The sequence below is a fragment of the Eretmochelys imbricata genome, chromosome 24 (genome assembly GCF_965152235.1).
Source record: "Eretmochelys imbricata isolate rEreImb1 chromosome 24, rEreImb1.hap1, whole genome shotgun sequence".
NCBI classification, from domain to species: domain Eukaryota; kingdom Metazoa; phylum Chordata; order Testudines; family Cheloniidae; genus Eretmochelys; species Eretmochelys imbricata.
The window spans coordinates 6470763-6488077 of NC_135595.1; positions in this window are offsets into that span (position 1 = coordinate 6470763).

Below are 17315 nucleotides of genomic sequence, written 5' to 3' on the forward strand. Positions count from 1 at the left end.
CAAAACTTTGCTGGACGCAGAAACTCCCAAGGGACTTCCGATTCCTTATGGATCTGGTATGGGGCGGGAGGGAAGACAGAGAAAGGGAGAAAAGGGGGAAGAGGGGAAAAAAATCCATCAAAATGCTATCAAGCGTTAAGTATTTCACAATAAACTCTCAGCCAATTTGGACCCTGGCTTCTCTTCCAAACCCATCTGAATGACATGCCAGAGGCCGAACACACATCGCGCAGGTTGGCAACAGTTCTAAAAAAAAAAAAAAGATTCTCCCCCGGTCCCCCTCACGTGCATCCAAATTTAAAAGCGATTAATTCCTAATCAACCCCAGAGAACCCTAATTACAAACACAACCGGTCGCCAAGATCTCAGATAAAACCACACGCCCTCCCCACGCACCGAGGGATCCTGCATACATTGGGAGAGCGGATGGTTCCTCGCTTGTCCTCAGTTAATGCAAACACAGGAATCCAGATAGCCCACCAAATTCGCAGACTAGGCTCGGGTCCGCGCTTTGTTTCTCTAGTCAATTTCACTGCCTCCGATCAGGCGGAAAAGTTGGGCATAAAAGGGTAAGGGAACAAATAAAAATAACGTACAAAATAAGGCAGCGTTTAAATCATCTTGGGTTTTGCAGAGTTTATCCGTCTCCGATTCTCCCTTCCCTTTATAGGAGGGACTATCCCCGCGTCTCTTTCACACACGCGATTATCTGCCAATACTTCTGTGCAAGTATCGGGGTGTGCGTGTTTTGTTTGGTCTGAATCGGAATATTTCCCTTCGTTTTCCCTTCTCGCTTCGATTTCTAGCCGGCAACCAGACGGGCTTCTTTCTACTTTGCACCCCCCTGGCAATTTTGTTTAAAGTGATTTTATTTTGAAGGGGGATAAAGGTGTACCAAAATATGTAAATCGGAAAAGAAACGCTTCCAGAAGAGGCAAAAGTGGGGTGGGGTGGGGGGGAACAATGGGAGCAGAGCTAAATAGAGAGAGATCATTTAAAAGAAACGTACTGTACCTTGGGAAAGGCAATGTCTTTTCTCTTCTGTCTCAGCCTTGGGGGATGATGCTCTACAGTGTAGCTGCTGGTTTGTGTCTTTTAAAAGCTAGATTATTAATCACACGCACATTTCACAAGATTTTCTCTCTCCCCCCCCCCCTTGGTGTGTGTGTGTGTCTGCGTATGACTTGCAGGCTCATAAAAGTCAAGATCTGAAATGAGATGGAGACAGATTCCACCTTTTGAATTTTCCTCTGTCTTCTCTTCCCCCTCCTTGGACAGAAGCAAGGGGGGGGTTGGGGGGGGGGAAGGTGGGGCTGGGGAAGAAGGGGGGGGAAATCGCAACACACACAAACTTTTAAAGTGAAAGAATGGCCCTTTTGCTTGTCAATTCCCCCCCCCCCGGCCCCTCCCCCCGAAGATGTTCCCTGGGAGGATCACGTGGCGAGCGGCTGAACTCTGACAGTGGAATTCATTGACAATGTGGCCATGGAGACACGTTCCTTATAAGGCCCAACATTCCAAGTAGGGGAGGGGGCTGGGGATGGAACCAGCCCTTGCAACGCCGCGGAGCCCTCCCTCAATCAACGTTGCAGAGGGCCCTGATTGGTGCAGCCCTCGGGAGGCGGTGGGTGGGCGTGGCTGGCCCTGGTCAATGGGTGTAAAGTCAGCGAGGGGAGCGATTTAAAAGGGCGTGGGGACGCCACTGGCGAGGGTCCCTCCTCCTGCTGTCACTTGGTCCCACTTGCGAGAGGGCAGGGCGGTCTGGCACTTGGTGGGAGAGAAAGTGACACAGTGGTGGCGGCTTGTTGCTGCGGCTTAATGCATGCCCCTGGGGCTAAGTGCCACCTTGCATCGCTCACGTCTCACAGCCTTGCATAATTCTAATGACTAAACCCTGGCCTGGCTTTGCTCCCTGTTAACGCAGAAGGCTCTGATTTAACCTGGTGAGTGGGATCGGAGAAGTTAGAGCTGGGGGAGACAAGTAGAGGAATGTCCCCCTGCAAAGGCAAGATCTGCAGCATGCCAGTAGATCAGTTATTCGACAGACCGATTAGTGAATGTTTGAAGAGGTAAAGCCCTGGATGTTATGATGATGCTTCCCTAGATACCAGGGTGATATAGGTAGGTAGCTTAGTTCAGGTATTATTCATTCATTATTATTATTTTATATATTCTGTGCGTCAGCACCCTAACGGTGCTACACTTTTTATTTTTTACAGTCAAATAAAATATACAAGATTTCTTCACTGAGTGTACAATCTAGCACACTGGTTTTCAACCTTTTTTTTTTTTTTTTTTCATTTGCTGGCTGCCTAAAGAATTTCAAATGGATGTGCAGACACAGAAATCGTAGACATAGTCTGCGGACGGCAGGGGTCTGCAGACCACAGGTCGAAAAACCTCTGTTCTAAGGTTTGGACAACCTTTCGTGGAATCCTTAGACATAAACTGCGGGCCCACGGGGGTCCCTGGACCACAGGTTGAAAATCACTGATCCAGCACAATGCTATTACTATACAAATAATGCAAGTTCCGCCTTAGCTAGAGCAGGGTCGTTTCAAAGATTTAAAAGCTAAAACTCCTGATGCGTTTACTTACCTTAATATTTCTAGCATGCACTTATCTATGTTTGTAAAGAGCAGCCTAAATATATAGCCTAATAGAAATTATTTTAATTGTTTTTTAAATAGATTACAAAAATAGTTTAGATAGGGTAGCCATATAACTCCCACTGTTGCAGATTTGGTTGATAATATAATATAATTAATATAAATTTCAATTACTTAAACCTTATATTTTTGTTTATATTTTTAGATTTTTGACAAATTAAATTAAAAGAGAGAACTGAAAAGGACCAAAAAATTAATGTAAGGATGAGATTAAAAAAGCAACCAACTGGTGGGAAAACACATTTCCACAATAATACTCACAGCAGGTAATGCTATATTACTTGAACCATTTGTTACGTTGATTTAAAACACAGATTTAACACTCAAAACAGAAAGAACAATTGGCAAGATTAAATAGCTGAATGAAAAACAGCTAATCTTTGCACCACGTTTTGAAAAGGTAAAACGCTATCTAAGTGCTAAATATTTTTAATAAGGAAACGAACTCAGATGAATTAATCATAAAGTTCCGAAAAAGGCTGACCACATGCCTAATAATAATAATAATAATTAATAATAATAAAGTGACCTATTGTTCAGCTGATGGGAATACATCTGCACAGAGCTGTCAAGACGTGACAATTTGAATAAGTGAAAAAAAAAATCCATGTGAGATTTTTAAGTGTCTAATTGAAGCTACACATTACACGCGGGCACACACACATCCTTCCTTCTTGAACAATCCTTACAAATGTGCTTTAAAACACATCCAGAAGTCTGGGGGGGGGGGGTCTCCCCTCCCGGATGAGCTATTGGGAGAAAAAATGGGGGTTTCTTGCCCAGAAAGAAATGTGACTTTGTTAACAGAATTGTCCCAGGTACCACCTCCAAAATCACATGCTCTCACTACCTAACCTGGCCTACCCATGACCCAGAAAATGAGTGGGGCACGGGGATCGTTATTTTAAAATAAAGATTACTGGGAGAATGATTGACTGTAAGTCGACCGAGTGCTATCTCATCAGCATGCAGCTCCAGCGCTGTGCCGTGAAAGGTAGAACGGAGTGGTGGGGGGGGAGGTTGCAAAATTAAAACTCCACAGAAACAGAAGACTAAAAGGAGAGAGTGAAAGAAACTGACGGATTCTCAACCAAACCAGGGAGGACGGCGAAGGCATGGCGGCGACATAAAGCCGCTCGGCTCTTTGTCTGCCAGAGCTGAGAACCTCCTTCCTACAAACTCTGTCTGCCGTGGTGCCTCTCCTTAAATAGAGTTCCTACATTCCAGATCACCCTGTGGCAAAGGAATGAACGAGCAGGGTCGCATCCTGATCCCTTTGCCACAGGTGCTGAATTGGTGCCATTCTCTGTGCGGCCCACTGTCTTGCTTTCAATGGATTTCCCTTCCCTCCCGTAAGAAAAGGGACTGCCATGAATGGTGAATTTAACTGGGGCACATACAGCTAGCTATAGGTAGCAATGCCCTCTTGAGGATATAGTATTGATCATACTCATCTTTTACCTTGTGCCCTCTTTGTTGGAGCTGCTTGTTGTCTCTTGCTTTGTATTGTTGTGGCAGGCATCACCAGGTGGTGCTGTTACAAAGAGTCTTTGTCTTAGCATGCGAGCAACATACAGTCTTACAAGAAATGCCCCGTTGTTTTTAGTGTTGTGATGGAAATCTTGGCGGGGGAGCTTTGGCAAGCAGCAAGAGAGTTTGCTCTCTGTCTCTCTTTCTCTCTCTCCCCTAATGTATTTAACTGGGGTTAATTCTTGAGACAGAATTGCTGCCTGGGAGCCTGGAGCTGCTAGTTGGACTGAGATTCCTATAAGGGGCTTGCTTTCATGCCATTTGTGACCATCTCTGTTCCAGGACTGGTGTAAATAAAACAAATCACACCAAGAAAATACCCAGATTTTACATCACTAATTTCTCCTCCAGTAAGAAACCAACCTGCCAGGCCCCAACATCTGCTTCCCTTTGATAGAAGGGGGAAAATATTTTAGATCAGAGCAGGGATGGCAAAACTCCCATTGACTTCACTGGGGCAGGATTTCACCTATAGATTTTTAAGGGCAGAAGGGATCATCTAGCTCAGTGATACTCAGACCTCAGTAGTTCAGGAGCTAAATTAGCAACCAACAGTACCCAACAGAGCCACAGGAGTGTGAATTCATTGTTTAATTTACTATAGTACTATATATTCATATTTAGTTGAGAGAGAGAGAGAGAGAGAGAGAGAGAGAGAGATTATTCTCACAGCAAAATGACTGAACAAGTATTATTATCAACTACAATTGGTTAATAACATAGTAAATACATTCTGATTGGTTAATGACTTAGACTGGTTAATAATTAAATTACCCAGTGTTTTAATATCGTGTCCTTCAAAGAGCCGCAGGAGATGGATTAAAGAGCAACTTGCGAGCCACCTGCTTCACATACAGGCCATTTCTTGCACCTTGCTTTGCAGCAACTGGTACTTGAGCTAGACTGTCTGATGCAGTTTAATTTGTATAATACTGATACCAGATGCCATGCCATGGTGATAGGCACATTAGAGTTTCTTGTTCTTATGGTCCAAAATGCTACAGTCCTCAGTAGTGTTGCCACAGTGTAACTTGTCGTATTATTTGATACACACACCCAGCTGAGACTGTCTTTCTTACCAGATTGCTGTTAGGTTAACAGAAGAAGATGCAAACAGTTTACACTACTGTAAGGAGGTATCCACTCTCTGTCACACCTGTTCACTGGATTCTTCCAATTCCACGCTGACCTTCATGAGACATCCCTTCCCTTTCCTGCCTGTCAGCAGAGGCTACCTGCAGGCTCCTCACAGCTCAGGTGTCTTGGATGAACTAGTCAAACCGGCGTAGCTTGTGACATTGGGGCTTGGAGAATGCACCTCTGGGCCCTTGATACAGAATGCAACGTGCAGCTCAGAAACCACTGCCTGCAAATCCCTTGTGGAGCAAACCTTTGGTCTGAGGAGCTCAAAGCACTTGCATTAATCAGTGAAGATCCCCACTGCCCTTTGGAGTTTTACAGACTGGAAAACAGGCATAGAAATAAAGTGACTTTCCCAAGGCCGTGCAGCATGTGTGAGACCTGGGAATAGGCCCTAGGAATTTCAGCTGCCAGCCTCTCGCTCACAGCCCACCCTCCCTCACTAGCGGCAGGAATAGAACCCAAGAGTCTGATCACTAGACCCATGCTCTGTGCCAGAAACAGGGATAGAACCCAGGAGTCCTGACTCCCTGTCCCCCCCGAGCTGTAATCATTAGTCCACACTCCCTGACCCATTCGGCATGATATGTTCTTTGTATTTTTCACCCCCACTTGCATGAAAATAGGGTCTTTGTTGCTTGGAGATTCAGCCTCCCTCTGCCTATTCCCCGTCTGAGGTCATAATCCTCTGACATCATTTCTGTCTTCATGGCAACCAAGTGATGCATCAGAGGGGAGGGAGGACTAGCAGGAATGAGTGAAATTCCTAAAGCAATGAAGAAGACGCCCTGCTTTCGTGTGTCTGTTAGGAAAAGCGGAGGAAAGACAAACCGTTAAAGGGTCTGGTTGTCCACCTTATGCTGTCATTTACACTAGTGCAAAGTGGGTGCAAAATATTATCATCCCTAGACTGCAGTGGTGCAAATTACTACACAAAGGCAATGGAGAGTCAGGTCAAACCTGGGAGCCAATGGAAGCTTTGCTAATCCCAATTGCTCAAAAACCATGAGTCGGGCTCCAAAAAAATCCAGAGATTGGCTTAAAAATCAAGAGATTTTACCAAAATAATAATAAATGTTGGGTTCTTTTTTTTTTGCCCTCCCCCCCTTTTTAAAATTTAGTAATTGGAGTCATGCTCACTACATGTTTTCTGGCTTCCCTTCACAATTGTGAGTGCTAGAAACTCACTTTAAAAAAAATGATTCCCATGTAATCACATGAATCCGGGAGCTGGGGCTTTAAGAAAAGCACAAAATATTGCAAGGCTTGTGAAAAGATCTTGAGAGTTGGCAGCACTGCAGCAGGATGGATTCTCAAGAGCATCATCCAGAGTTCTCTGTCAGCTCTTTTGACTAGTCTGGCCTTACTGAACTGGAAATGCTGTCACTTTAACTTAGAGCTGGAATGGAGCTCGCTTCTCACCTTACAGTTTTCGACTGTAAATCACCATCTGGGGCTCTAATTTTGGTTGAGCACCAGGATGCAATGCGCTTGTGCTCCCAGGTCACAGGAAATCTAAAGGGCTCCCCTGTTAAACTAGCCACATTCCATGTGGTGGGAAAAGGAACTCTGGTTTTGCAGTCCAGCAAACATATCTATATATCATACACATGTGTCTAAATAGATATATTTAGCTTTGCTCAGGATTGCTTCAATGTCTTGATTGCATCGTTAAGTGGCCGATAATTATACTTGTTGTGTCCATAGTTACCAGAAACTCTTTAAATCAAGACACTGAGAGCCTGATTCATCATTGCCTGGCACCTCGTGTAGTCATCGACACCCGTCTGCAGTGAGGGCAAATCAGAAAGGCAGCATTTTACACTTGCCTGGCGCTGGTGTAAATAACTGGGCAAGGGGCAGGACATTGGAGGATCAGGCCCAGGGGACTCAGTAGTGAGGTGTGTAACTCTGAGCTTTGTCTGCACTGCACCAGCATGTACACAGCGCTGATGAAATTCCCAAAGTCTGCCGCAGTTCAGTGTAAAAATGGAAACAATGGATTCTCTATGTGTCTGTGTGGGGTGGGGGTTCTGATTGTTTCAATGGTTTGGTTTGAAATCAAGAGGCAATATCCCCCTGACATGAACTTAGAACAATTAAATTCACAAACTGGTCAATTTCTTTCTTTCTTTCTTTCTTTCTTTCTTTCTTTCTTTCTTTCTTTCTTTCTTTCTTTCTTTCTTTCTTTCTTTCTTTCTTTCTTTCTTTCTTTTTCTTTTTGCTTCTGGTCAGTTTCACTTTCTGGCTTTCCTCACATGCTATCAAGATTCTGTTGAGCTTGGATTCCCAGGAAGGCACAAATGCAAGCTATGGTCCCGATCCTGTGATCAGATCTACACCTTCCTTCACTTAAGAGGGGCTGTCTGTATGAATCCAAATGCAGGGTCGGGCTCAGAACTGTTTCCAATCCCATTTTTTCTCTTTTCCAAGAAAATGCCAGGAAACCACTTTCATTCCCATTTGTTTCTTTCAAAACTTAAAAACGAACAAACCTTCCATCTGAGGCTTAATCTTCTCAGGCCAGATCCTCATCTGGTGTGGATCAGCAAGGTTCTCCACTGATGGATTTACACTGATTTACACGAGCTGAGGATCTGGCCTTGGAGTGCCCCTTTAAGAACATAAGGGACTCGTTCGAACTCAACAGTCAGTGATGTCTTTAAGATACACACACATCTCCAGGATCCTTTTAAGCTATGTGGTTGGTCAAAGGAGACTGTAAATAAGCTGTTTCCTATAATTGCTCATAAAACCGTTCACTTGAAATTTCATTATTCATTCTCTGCAGGGCCAGAGGGCCATCAGCTCCATAAATTTGCTTGGGGTTCCCTTTTAGGAAAAATTCATTACCTTTTACCTCAAGATGGAGTGAAATCCTTGTATTGAGGTCAGAACTTCCAAGGGCCGTTGGCTGATTTATAAAGTCGAGGGGGGAGGGTGGTCTCAGCTTTCAGGGTGATTCACTCCCTCAGGTGTGACTTCAGCTTTGAATTAGGTTGGAGGAGGAGGAACTTACTTCAAGATTTAAAAAACCTGATTTTTCCAGCCAGCCTTTTAACTTCACTTGGTTATTTGTATTTCCCCCAACCCCTCCTTTGTAAGAACCAGATTTTCCAAAGAGCCCCGGGCTACATTTTCTAGTGTCCAGCATCCACAATTGGAGCTAGATATTCCCAAGCGCTAAACACTCCATGAGTTGAAAATCCAGTCACTTATTCTGATGCCTGAGCTCTTTAGAAAATCAAACCCCAATTCTGAGTGCTGATCCTGTTGGTAAATCTGACCTCCTAATGCCTTGATTTAGGACAGTGCTTAAGCATGTACTTAAACCTATCCCTGTTTAGGACAACAGTTAGTAGGCATCCTTCTGTCTCGAGAGACCATGGGTATGCACCCCTGAGAGGTAAAGATTTACTCAGTTGGTTTTATGGCAGCAACGGCCCTGGCTGAAGAGACTCACTCGACAGAGACAGTCTCTGCAGCATCTGTCATATTTAAAGGTGATGTTTCGACCCTTCGGGCTCTGCCTTCTGTGAGCTCTTTTCTCCTCTGCTAAACTGGCCAGCTTCCTCTCGTAACTCCGGAGACCTTTATTAAGCTCTTGGTTCCAAAGGCTGCGCTCAAAATGGGAAATGACTGCCTAGGAAGGAGTACTGCTGAAAAGGAATCTGGGGGTCGTAGTGGACCATAAGCTAAATATGAGTCAACAGGGTAACCCTGTTGCAAAAAAAGCGAACACCGTTCTGGAATGTATTAGCAGGAATGTTGTAAGCAAGAAACGAGAAGTAATTCTTCGCTGTACTCCGCTCTGATTAGGCCTCAGCTGGAGTATTGTGTTCAGTTCTGGGCACCACATTTCAGGAAGGATGCAGACAAATTGGAAAAAGTCCACAGAAGAGCAACAAAAATGATTAAAGGTCTAGAAAACATGACTTGTGAGGGAATATTGAAAAAATTGGGTTTGTTTAGTCTGGAGAAGAGAAGACTGAAAGGGGACATGAGAAGAGTTTTCAAGTACATAAAAGGATGTTATGAGGATGGAGAAAAATTGTTCTTCTTAACCTCTGAGGTTAGGACAAGAAGCAATGGGCTTAAATTGCAGCAAGGGAGGTTTAGGTTGGACATTAGGAGAAACTTCCTGTCAGGGTGGTGAAGCATTGGAATAAATTGCCTAGGGAGGTTGTGGAATCTCCGTCATTGGAGATTTTTAAGAGCAGGTTAAACAAACACCTGCCAGGGATGATCTAGATAATACTTAGTCCTGCCATGAGTGCAGGGACTGGACTAGATGACCTCTCACGGTCCCTTCCAGTGCTATGATTCGATGATCTTCCCAGTTGTCCACATCCAGGTCCATTTCTTTGAGATCTCGCTTGCATGCATCCTTGAAATGCAATTGTGGGCATCCTTTGTGTCTTTGTCCAGATGGCAAGTCACCACAGAGGATGTCCTTTTGAATGTGCCCATCACTCATTCGGCACACATGCCCAAGTCTCCGTTTGAGGAGTGTTTGCATGCTGGGTATGCTGGCCTGCTTGCAGTGAAGCAAATGACTTCAATGGGAGGTCAGAACATGCTTAAAGTTCAGCATGCCCTTAAATTTGTCCCAAAGACGGAGACTGTCCGGAATCCTAAATAAGGGCTCTGTTCTCAAAGCTCCCAGCACTTCTCTCTGAGACAGCAATGGGCAGACTTCCTCAAGAACACCGCTCTTTGGAAAACCTCCCCACTTATTTAGGTGCCTAAAAGAGAGATGGGCTCTTGCAAAGCCTGGGCCCAACTGTGGGGGCTGAGCTTGTTCGAAAAATTGGCCTGATATTTTTGGAGCGATTCCTCCCCCGCGCACACATGCAATATAATTTGCCAGGAGGCGAAAAAATAGAACTAAGGATTCCCTTTTCATTAGGGTTAGAGAAGGTAACGCAGAGAGCTCATCCCAGACTGGTTTAAGTCTCCAATCCTGCAAACGCTTGCACGCATAAGGAACTTGATGCACTTCACAAGCAGCCTTGGGGCCTTCTGTTGGACAGCGTCTTTCACTCCCAGGTGTCACAGGGTTAAACAATGCAGAGAGAGAGAAATTAAGAAGCAGGCTCCAGAAACTGTCTGTCAGTGGAGAATCCTGGAGGTAGAGACACACAGGTGGGCAGCTCCAGACAGCAATGGTTGCAGAGGAGAAGGCTCTCATTCCCTCGATGGTGAGATGGTGAAGGAGAATAGTGTTGAATGAGAAGACTAGAAGGTGACAAAGGCTATGTAGTGATAATCCAAGCCAGGGCAACAGGCCCAGTTCCTCAACTGTCTTTAGGCTCCCAACTTCCATGGAACCCGTAGTGAGTCTGTCTGATGATTGTTTGCTCATGCTTTTATAACTGACAAGCACTTACGGGCAGGCTTAACTTCATACACATGAATCCTCCTGTGCAAGTCAACGTGTGTAAAGTTCAATGCGTGTTTGCAGGCTCTGAGCCCAGGTGTCGCATGGAAAGAATATCCGGAGTCCTGGTTTGGTGAATTTGCAATGAGCTGTTGCCATGCAATTAGTAGTATTATGAGCCTAGAGGCTCCAAATGAGACTGAGGACTCCATTGTGCTAGGCTGTACAGACATAAAATAATCGTCATCATAATAAATATCTAGCTCTTATAGAGTGATGTCCATTAGTCGATTGCAAAGCAGTCCCTGTCCTGAAGAGTTAACAGTCTAAACAGCCACACCAAAGAAAGAATGGTTATCCCCCTTTAACAGATGGGGACTTGTACGTAGCGAGATTAAGTGACTTCCCCATGGTCACACAGCTGGTCAGTGGCAGAGTGGGGACGAGCATGCAGAACTCCTGAGTCTCAGTCCAGTGCACTATAAACACTGCTGCCTCAGTTGGTCCCCTGAATTTTTTAATCAAAAGGAAATGCTTCCTCCTTGCAGGTGGAAATCTGTTATTTTCTCTCTGTCACTAAGGCATCTGTCACTATGGTTTTAGGTGCCAAGAATCTCTGTATCTTTACCAAGAAAAGAGGATTTTACATTCTGCCTTCCTAAATTTCCTCCCACAGAATTTTCAAATGGACATGGCATGTTTCACTCTTATCCTAAGCTATTACTGTGCGCTGTTATAATTCTTCAGCGATCCACCCCAGAGGTGGCTGCGTTTCAGCAGCAGGTGAAAAGATCCCATGGCGATGTTGCTGTATGCCATTAAACAGCTGCAACACTCCACCCTGCAGGGGGCTGCATTTCAGCAGCAGGCAAAAGGAATCCAGCACAGCATTGCTGTGTACAGTTATGCAGCTGCTGCGTCCCACCCCAGAGGTGTCTGCACCTCAGCAGCAGGCAAAGGCATCACAGTACAGCATTGCTTTGCGCTGTTAATCAGCTTCTGCTCTTCATTCTAGGGGAGGCTGCGTTTCCATAGTGGGGAAAGAGATCCCTGTATGCCTATGAAGTTAAAGATGCAAGATGTATTTTTGTTTTTTCAATTTTTCAAAGGAATGCATGAGATTTTAGCAGCCGCTCTGCTCATGGATTATACACGCATTTATCAAGAAGCCTGCGTATTTGCCACTGGGGTGGCACACACTAATCTCTTACCGCTCCCTTGCCAAGCAGAGGGAAAGTGTAGCAGTGTACAGGGTCGCTCCCTTTAAAAAGCAATTGTACCACTAATCTTGAGCCATTATTCCTGACAGGGAATCGTCACCGTATCATATCTTAGAGAAACAGAGAACTATTCGCACATCTCAGTCCGATAATGGATGGGGTGAGAAAGCGATTGCAAGGGCTGATAGGCGCGACGCGGGGCAGCCAAATGGGGAAATAAAACCTATGTAGGGCGCGAGGAAGATGGGGCGTTCGCTGCCCACAGAGGCTGTAGCCGAGCTGGGGAGACTAAATATTGCAGGTAGGACAGACGGACGAAGCAGCAGGGATGTGGGACTGGGGGGCTAGTCTGGGGGGGATGGTGCTGGCGGGATGCTGCTGGTGGATTCGGAAGCAGTCCATCACAGGCATTTGAAATTGCCGTACATTCATCCCAGTGTTTCCTAAGCACTGGTCCCGGTGTCGTCTGAGTAACTAAAGAGTCCATTCTGTCTGATCACTGCCTGCACGTGCTTTTCTAGCCCGGCGTCCCAGGTCCCATCCCTGCAGACAGCCCCACCGGGGATTGTTACAAATGAGGCCTGGTCTATGCTTAAAACTTACACCGGCGTAGCTGTGTCAGTCAGGGTCTGAAAAAACCCCACACCCCTATTGACGTAGCATTGCTGACAAACCCCGCAGGGGAGATGCAGGTGCTGTTATTCGGGGAAGTGATGGTCCTATGCCAGCAGACTGTCGATGGAGGCTGTGTCTACACTACGGGTCTCTGCCGGCATAGAATCTGGAGTGCAAACACAGCCTGATGGTCCAGATGGAGATTTGCACGGGACCAGCTTCTAGGGTGACCAGACAGCAAGTGTGAAAAATCGGGACTTGGGGTTGGGGGCTAATAGGCGCCTACAGAAGACAAAGCCCCAAATATCGGGACTGTCTGTATAAAATCGGGACATCGGGTCACCCTACCAGCTTCTCTGGCCGGTGGGAGCATGTAACCCGCCCTTACACCATATGCCTCGTTGTCTCTCCCTAGGGTTAGACCAAAGGTTTCTGAGTGTCACTGTCTGGAGTGTTCCCGGAGCTCAAGCAGTGGCCGTTCATGCTCTTAGCTCTAGAGGGATTGGGTCCAAGCCCGCTAGCTGACCACCACTCCTCCCGCAGGGGGGTTCTTTGTTACACTGAGTGGTATGAAAAGTGCATCACTATTTGTATTACCTGAGCCCACTTAGGGGCCGCTGCTCAGATCAGGGGCTTGTCGTACTAGAAACTGCCCCACTGAATAGCAAGACAGAGTCCCTGCCTGGAAGCGCTCATGGTCTGAGTAGACAAAGATGGCAAAGAAAATATTATTATTCCCATCTATAAATGGGGAAACTGAGGCACGGAACAATTAAGCTTGTAGCACAGCAGGAAGTGAACCCAGGTCTCCACAGCCAAGAGTAGCATCCTAATAATTGACCCCACTGAAGCAGGCTACTGGGGGGGACAGGTTACTGCGGGAGACAGGCTACTGAACTGGATGGACCTTGGGTCCGATCCAGTCTGACGAGGCCTGTGAAAAATATCGCCGAGCTTTGTAAAATGGCAAGAGATCCTTTTCCTCCCCACCCCTCTTTGAAATGAGGGACCCCCCAAATCCCTGGGTTTAAAGCAACCAGCACCTTGTTGTTTATGCACTTGGCGTCGCTTGGTGGTTTTCTACCCGGGCCTCCGATAAGATACGCCACCTGTAGCTGGCCCCGGGCTGGCACCCTGGCCGTTGTTACATCCCGCTGACCAGGCAAGCCTGGTACAAAGACTGGCAGATGCTGACGCCAGGGAACGGCACGGTAAGCTAAGAAGGAGCAAGCCTGTCTTCTCTGCAGAGTCCTGCATTGAAATACGGGACAACAGCCGGATCCTTTTATCTGCGGCAGTTCATGGCTGGCATGTCACAGGAGATCACGTGATGTTTCCTTTAGCCACGGCCCCATTTTGATCCCTGTTTGGGCGACCCGGTCAAAGTGCAGAAGGGGGGAAAATGCATGTAGGTAGCAACGGGGGTGGGGGGTGGCGATCACAGTTATAGGCAGGCTTATTTGGATACAGGATTCTTGAGCCCCAGGTTCAGTAGCTCCTCCCCTTCAGATGTGGGTGGGCGCACTCCCGGAACTCAATAGGTGGAGTCAGGATTCTGCTTCACTTCCTGTCCTAAAATCTTGCCTAGCACAGCTGTTCAATCAGGCGGGTATGTCTGCACTGCTTTTGGAGAGGCGACAGCGGCTCGGGGAGGCCTACCTGGGCTAGCTTTAATCTAGCTAGCACGGCTAAAAATAGCAGCGAAGACGTGGCAGCCCGGACCCTGGCATGAGCTCGCAGGGTGAGTAGGTACCCAGGGTTCAGAGGTGGCTCCGTGGCTATTTTTCGCTGGGGTAGTCCAGGTATGCCTAGCCATGCTGCGGGCATGCCTCCAGTCGTAGCGTAGACGTCCCCTGCCGCATTTGAGCTCAGAGGTGGCTGCATTGCTGTGGTGGGTGAAGTGATCTCTCTGTGCAGGGAAGCACGTGTTCTGCCCGCCTGGACTGTTGTCCGAGTGTAAGCTGGTTGGCCGACTCTCCTAGCCCAGGCATTAAATAACACTCCCAACGGCAACAGAATTTCAGCCTCTTTTCTTTAGGGTTGCATTTTATTTCTCCAAATCAGATCACTAGATAGGTATAGAGACACTGTGATTGGTTGGTTGGTTGATTGATTGATTGATTGATTGATAAAGAGATCAACTTTCCTCACTGTATCTGAACTCAGGCTGCCCGTTATAACTGTTGGCAGGCCTGGTTCTGAGTCACATGCTCCCATCACATGACCCCCAAACTCAGTCCCATCGCCTAGGGAGGTGGGCTACACCTGGCACAGGTGAGACTGAGCCCCAACTCTCAAAAAGGACCTGCGCACCCGGGGACACTGAGTCTGCAGGCCACCTGGAACAATGGCTCAGAGAGGGGTGGGCCACCATGTTTGTCTTTGTTGGGCTACAGCGTCTCACGCCAGCTGGGGATCGGGTCCAGAAGGGCTGATTGGAATGCACATAACAAGAAAACCAATCACCCTCTTGTGCGGGGCCCTGTGCGCACGTGGGTGCGGCGAGAGAGAACCCCTGCCCCATGGAGCTCACAACCCAAAGAGGCCCAGCAGACACCACGTGGGGAGTTGGGGTACCTTGCCCAAGCGGAGGAGTGGCCGAGAAGCAATGTCTCTTGAGTCCCAGTCTAACCTCCTAGCTGCCACGCCATGTGATGTGCTTGAAAAGCTGCCCTCCCCATCTGCTCCCGCCAACCTCATCTGGAGTTGAGGGCTCCCAGCTCTCTCCCAGGATAGGGTCCTCTGTCGTTTTTACATCCTGGGCCCTCTGTGTATCCACAGAACGACGATCTAGCTTCACCCCCCGCTGCTGACATGCTAACATGGGCAGGCCTGCTCACTGCAATGGGTGGTACGGAGGCCTGTCTCCCTTGGAGCTGGGCTGGGACCTCCCAAATTCATATCACCCGGGGCCGTCTGATAGGAGCAGCTTACAGCCCCAGACCAACGCGGGCCTAGGGGTGACGGTGTCTGTACACCCGGAACCCGTCCCGTCCTCCCTGATCCTCACTCCAATTCCTCCCCCGCTCTCCACCGCCGCCTGACCGCGGCGCCTTCAGACACAAGACGCTTCCCAGCCTCCTGGTCCCGAACGGGCCTCTAGGGATGGACCCCATCCTCCTCCGGAACCAGCCATAAATAGAAACCCATACACCACATTCCCACCTGAACCGGGCTGTCGGACGCACAGCGTGATGGATGGTGGATTTCGTGCTGTGTTTTTAAAGGCCGGAAGAGCGTTGGTGGGGGGATCGGGGGTGGGGGCAGACCCGGTTTTCAACCGACCGCCCCGGGTGACCCGCAGAATGACCAAGCCCCCGATGGAATGAAAACAATCCCTTGGCTCTCTCCCGATAAAGGGGGCTGGTACATGACAGCAACAACTGCCTCAGCCCTGAGCAATGGAAGACAGGGTTGGTGTCACGTCTGGGTCAGGCCCAGGCAGAAGAATGGGATCCAGCTGTAATTTATGACCTGGGCTGACACCTCAAGTTAACACTTGGCCGGAGCTGAGGGAGGGAAGGAAAGTTTTCAGGGATCCCAAGGAGCCAGCTGAACTCAGAGGGCAGAACTAGTGCAGCGTACAAAGGCACAGGGAGTGGGGGTTAAAGAAACAGGATCCAATAGCGCCTGTTTTAAGGAGCCCCCCAAAACTAAGATCCAGCCCCCCTAGGAGTTCAGGATGGTTCTGATCTGGGATTGTCGAATCAGCCTGTTATAAGGAGCTGCAAGGTTTAGGTGGAGGAAACTGAGGCGCAGAGAGACGTGGCGTGCCCTGGACATCTGGTGAGTCAGTGGCAGAACTAAGAAGGAAACGCAGATCGCTTCACTGCCAATCCTGTGTCATATCTACTCAACCATGTTGCCAACGGTAAAGCCCTTTAAAACACACTGTAGCAGTGTCTTAATGAGCGAGGATCGTCACAATCAGAGAGGGTGGGGGACAGTCCAAGGATGCTGCCTGTCCTGGGAACTGGAATGACGGTCCGCCTGGGACAGGAGCTGGTTAGTAAAAAAAAAAAAAATCAACCACAAACAGGTTTCTACGCAATTCAAGTCCCACCTTAGGTCTCTGTTGTCAACCAGGGACCACGCCCGGCCTGGAACCCTAAACAGCCCACAGAGACATCTAGAGGCAGAACAGCATCCTGCACATGATCAGGAAGCCAAGGAGCAGTTTGGGCTGGTGGTTTGCCCCATCAGTGGGGCTGTCCCTATGGAAAGGGAGTGGGTGGGATCCATACACCAAAGTTCCCCATGGGACATGGGACAGGAGCCCCTCTCTGAGTCTGATTCCTTGGGCTGGCCTGGAAGACCAAGCATTTTGGAGAGGATGGGTGAGCCCGTACTGGTGGAGCAGGAGGGGAAGGTGATGGAGAAGGTGCCCTGGCAGCCAGCCGGCCACGCTGCTCTATTTAGCACACGAGTGTGAGCCCAGCTAGTGCCAGCCTGTCTCCAGGCAGGTGGAAGCCTCGCTCCCAGCTGCAGGGTAGAATTACCCTCTGGGGATGTCCATGTTGCAAAAAAGATGCGTTGAAGGGCATCTCAGAGCCTGAGTCAGCTGACTTGGACTCCTGCTATGGGGCGAAAGGGGCGTGGACCTTTGGGCTCAGGCTGGAGCCCGGACTCTGAGACCCACCCAGACTCTGAGCTTCACTGATGCGGGGTGGGTTTTTTTGCAGTGTAGATATATCCTGTGCGTCTTGGTTCCTCACCTGTGAAATGGGGGGCGGGGAATGGAAATCTTCAGGTATGTCTACA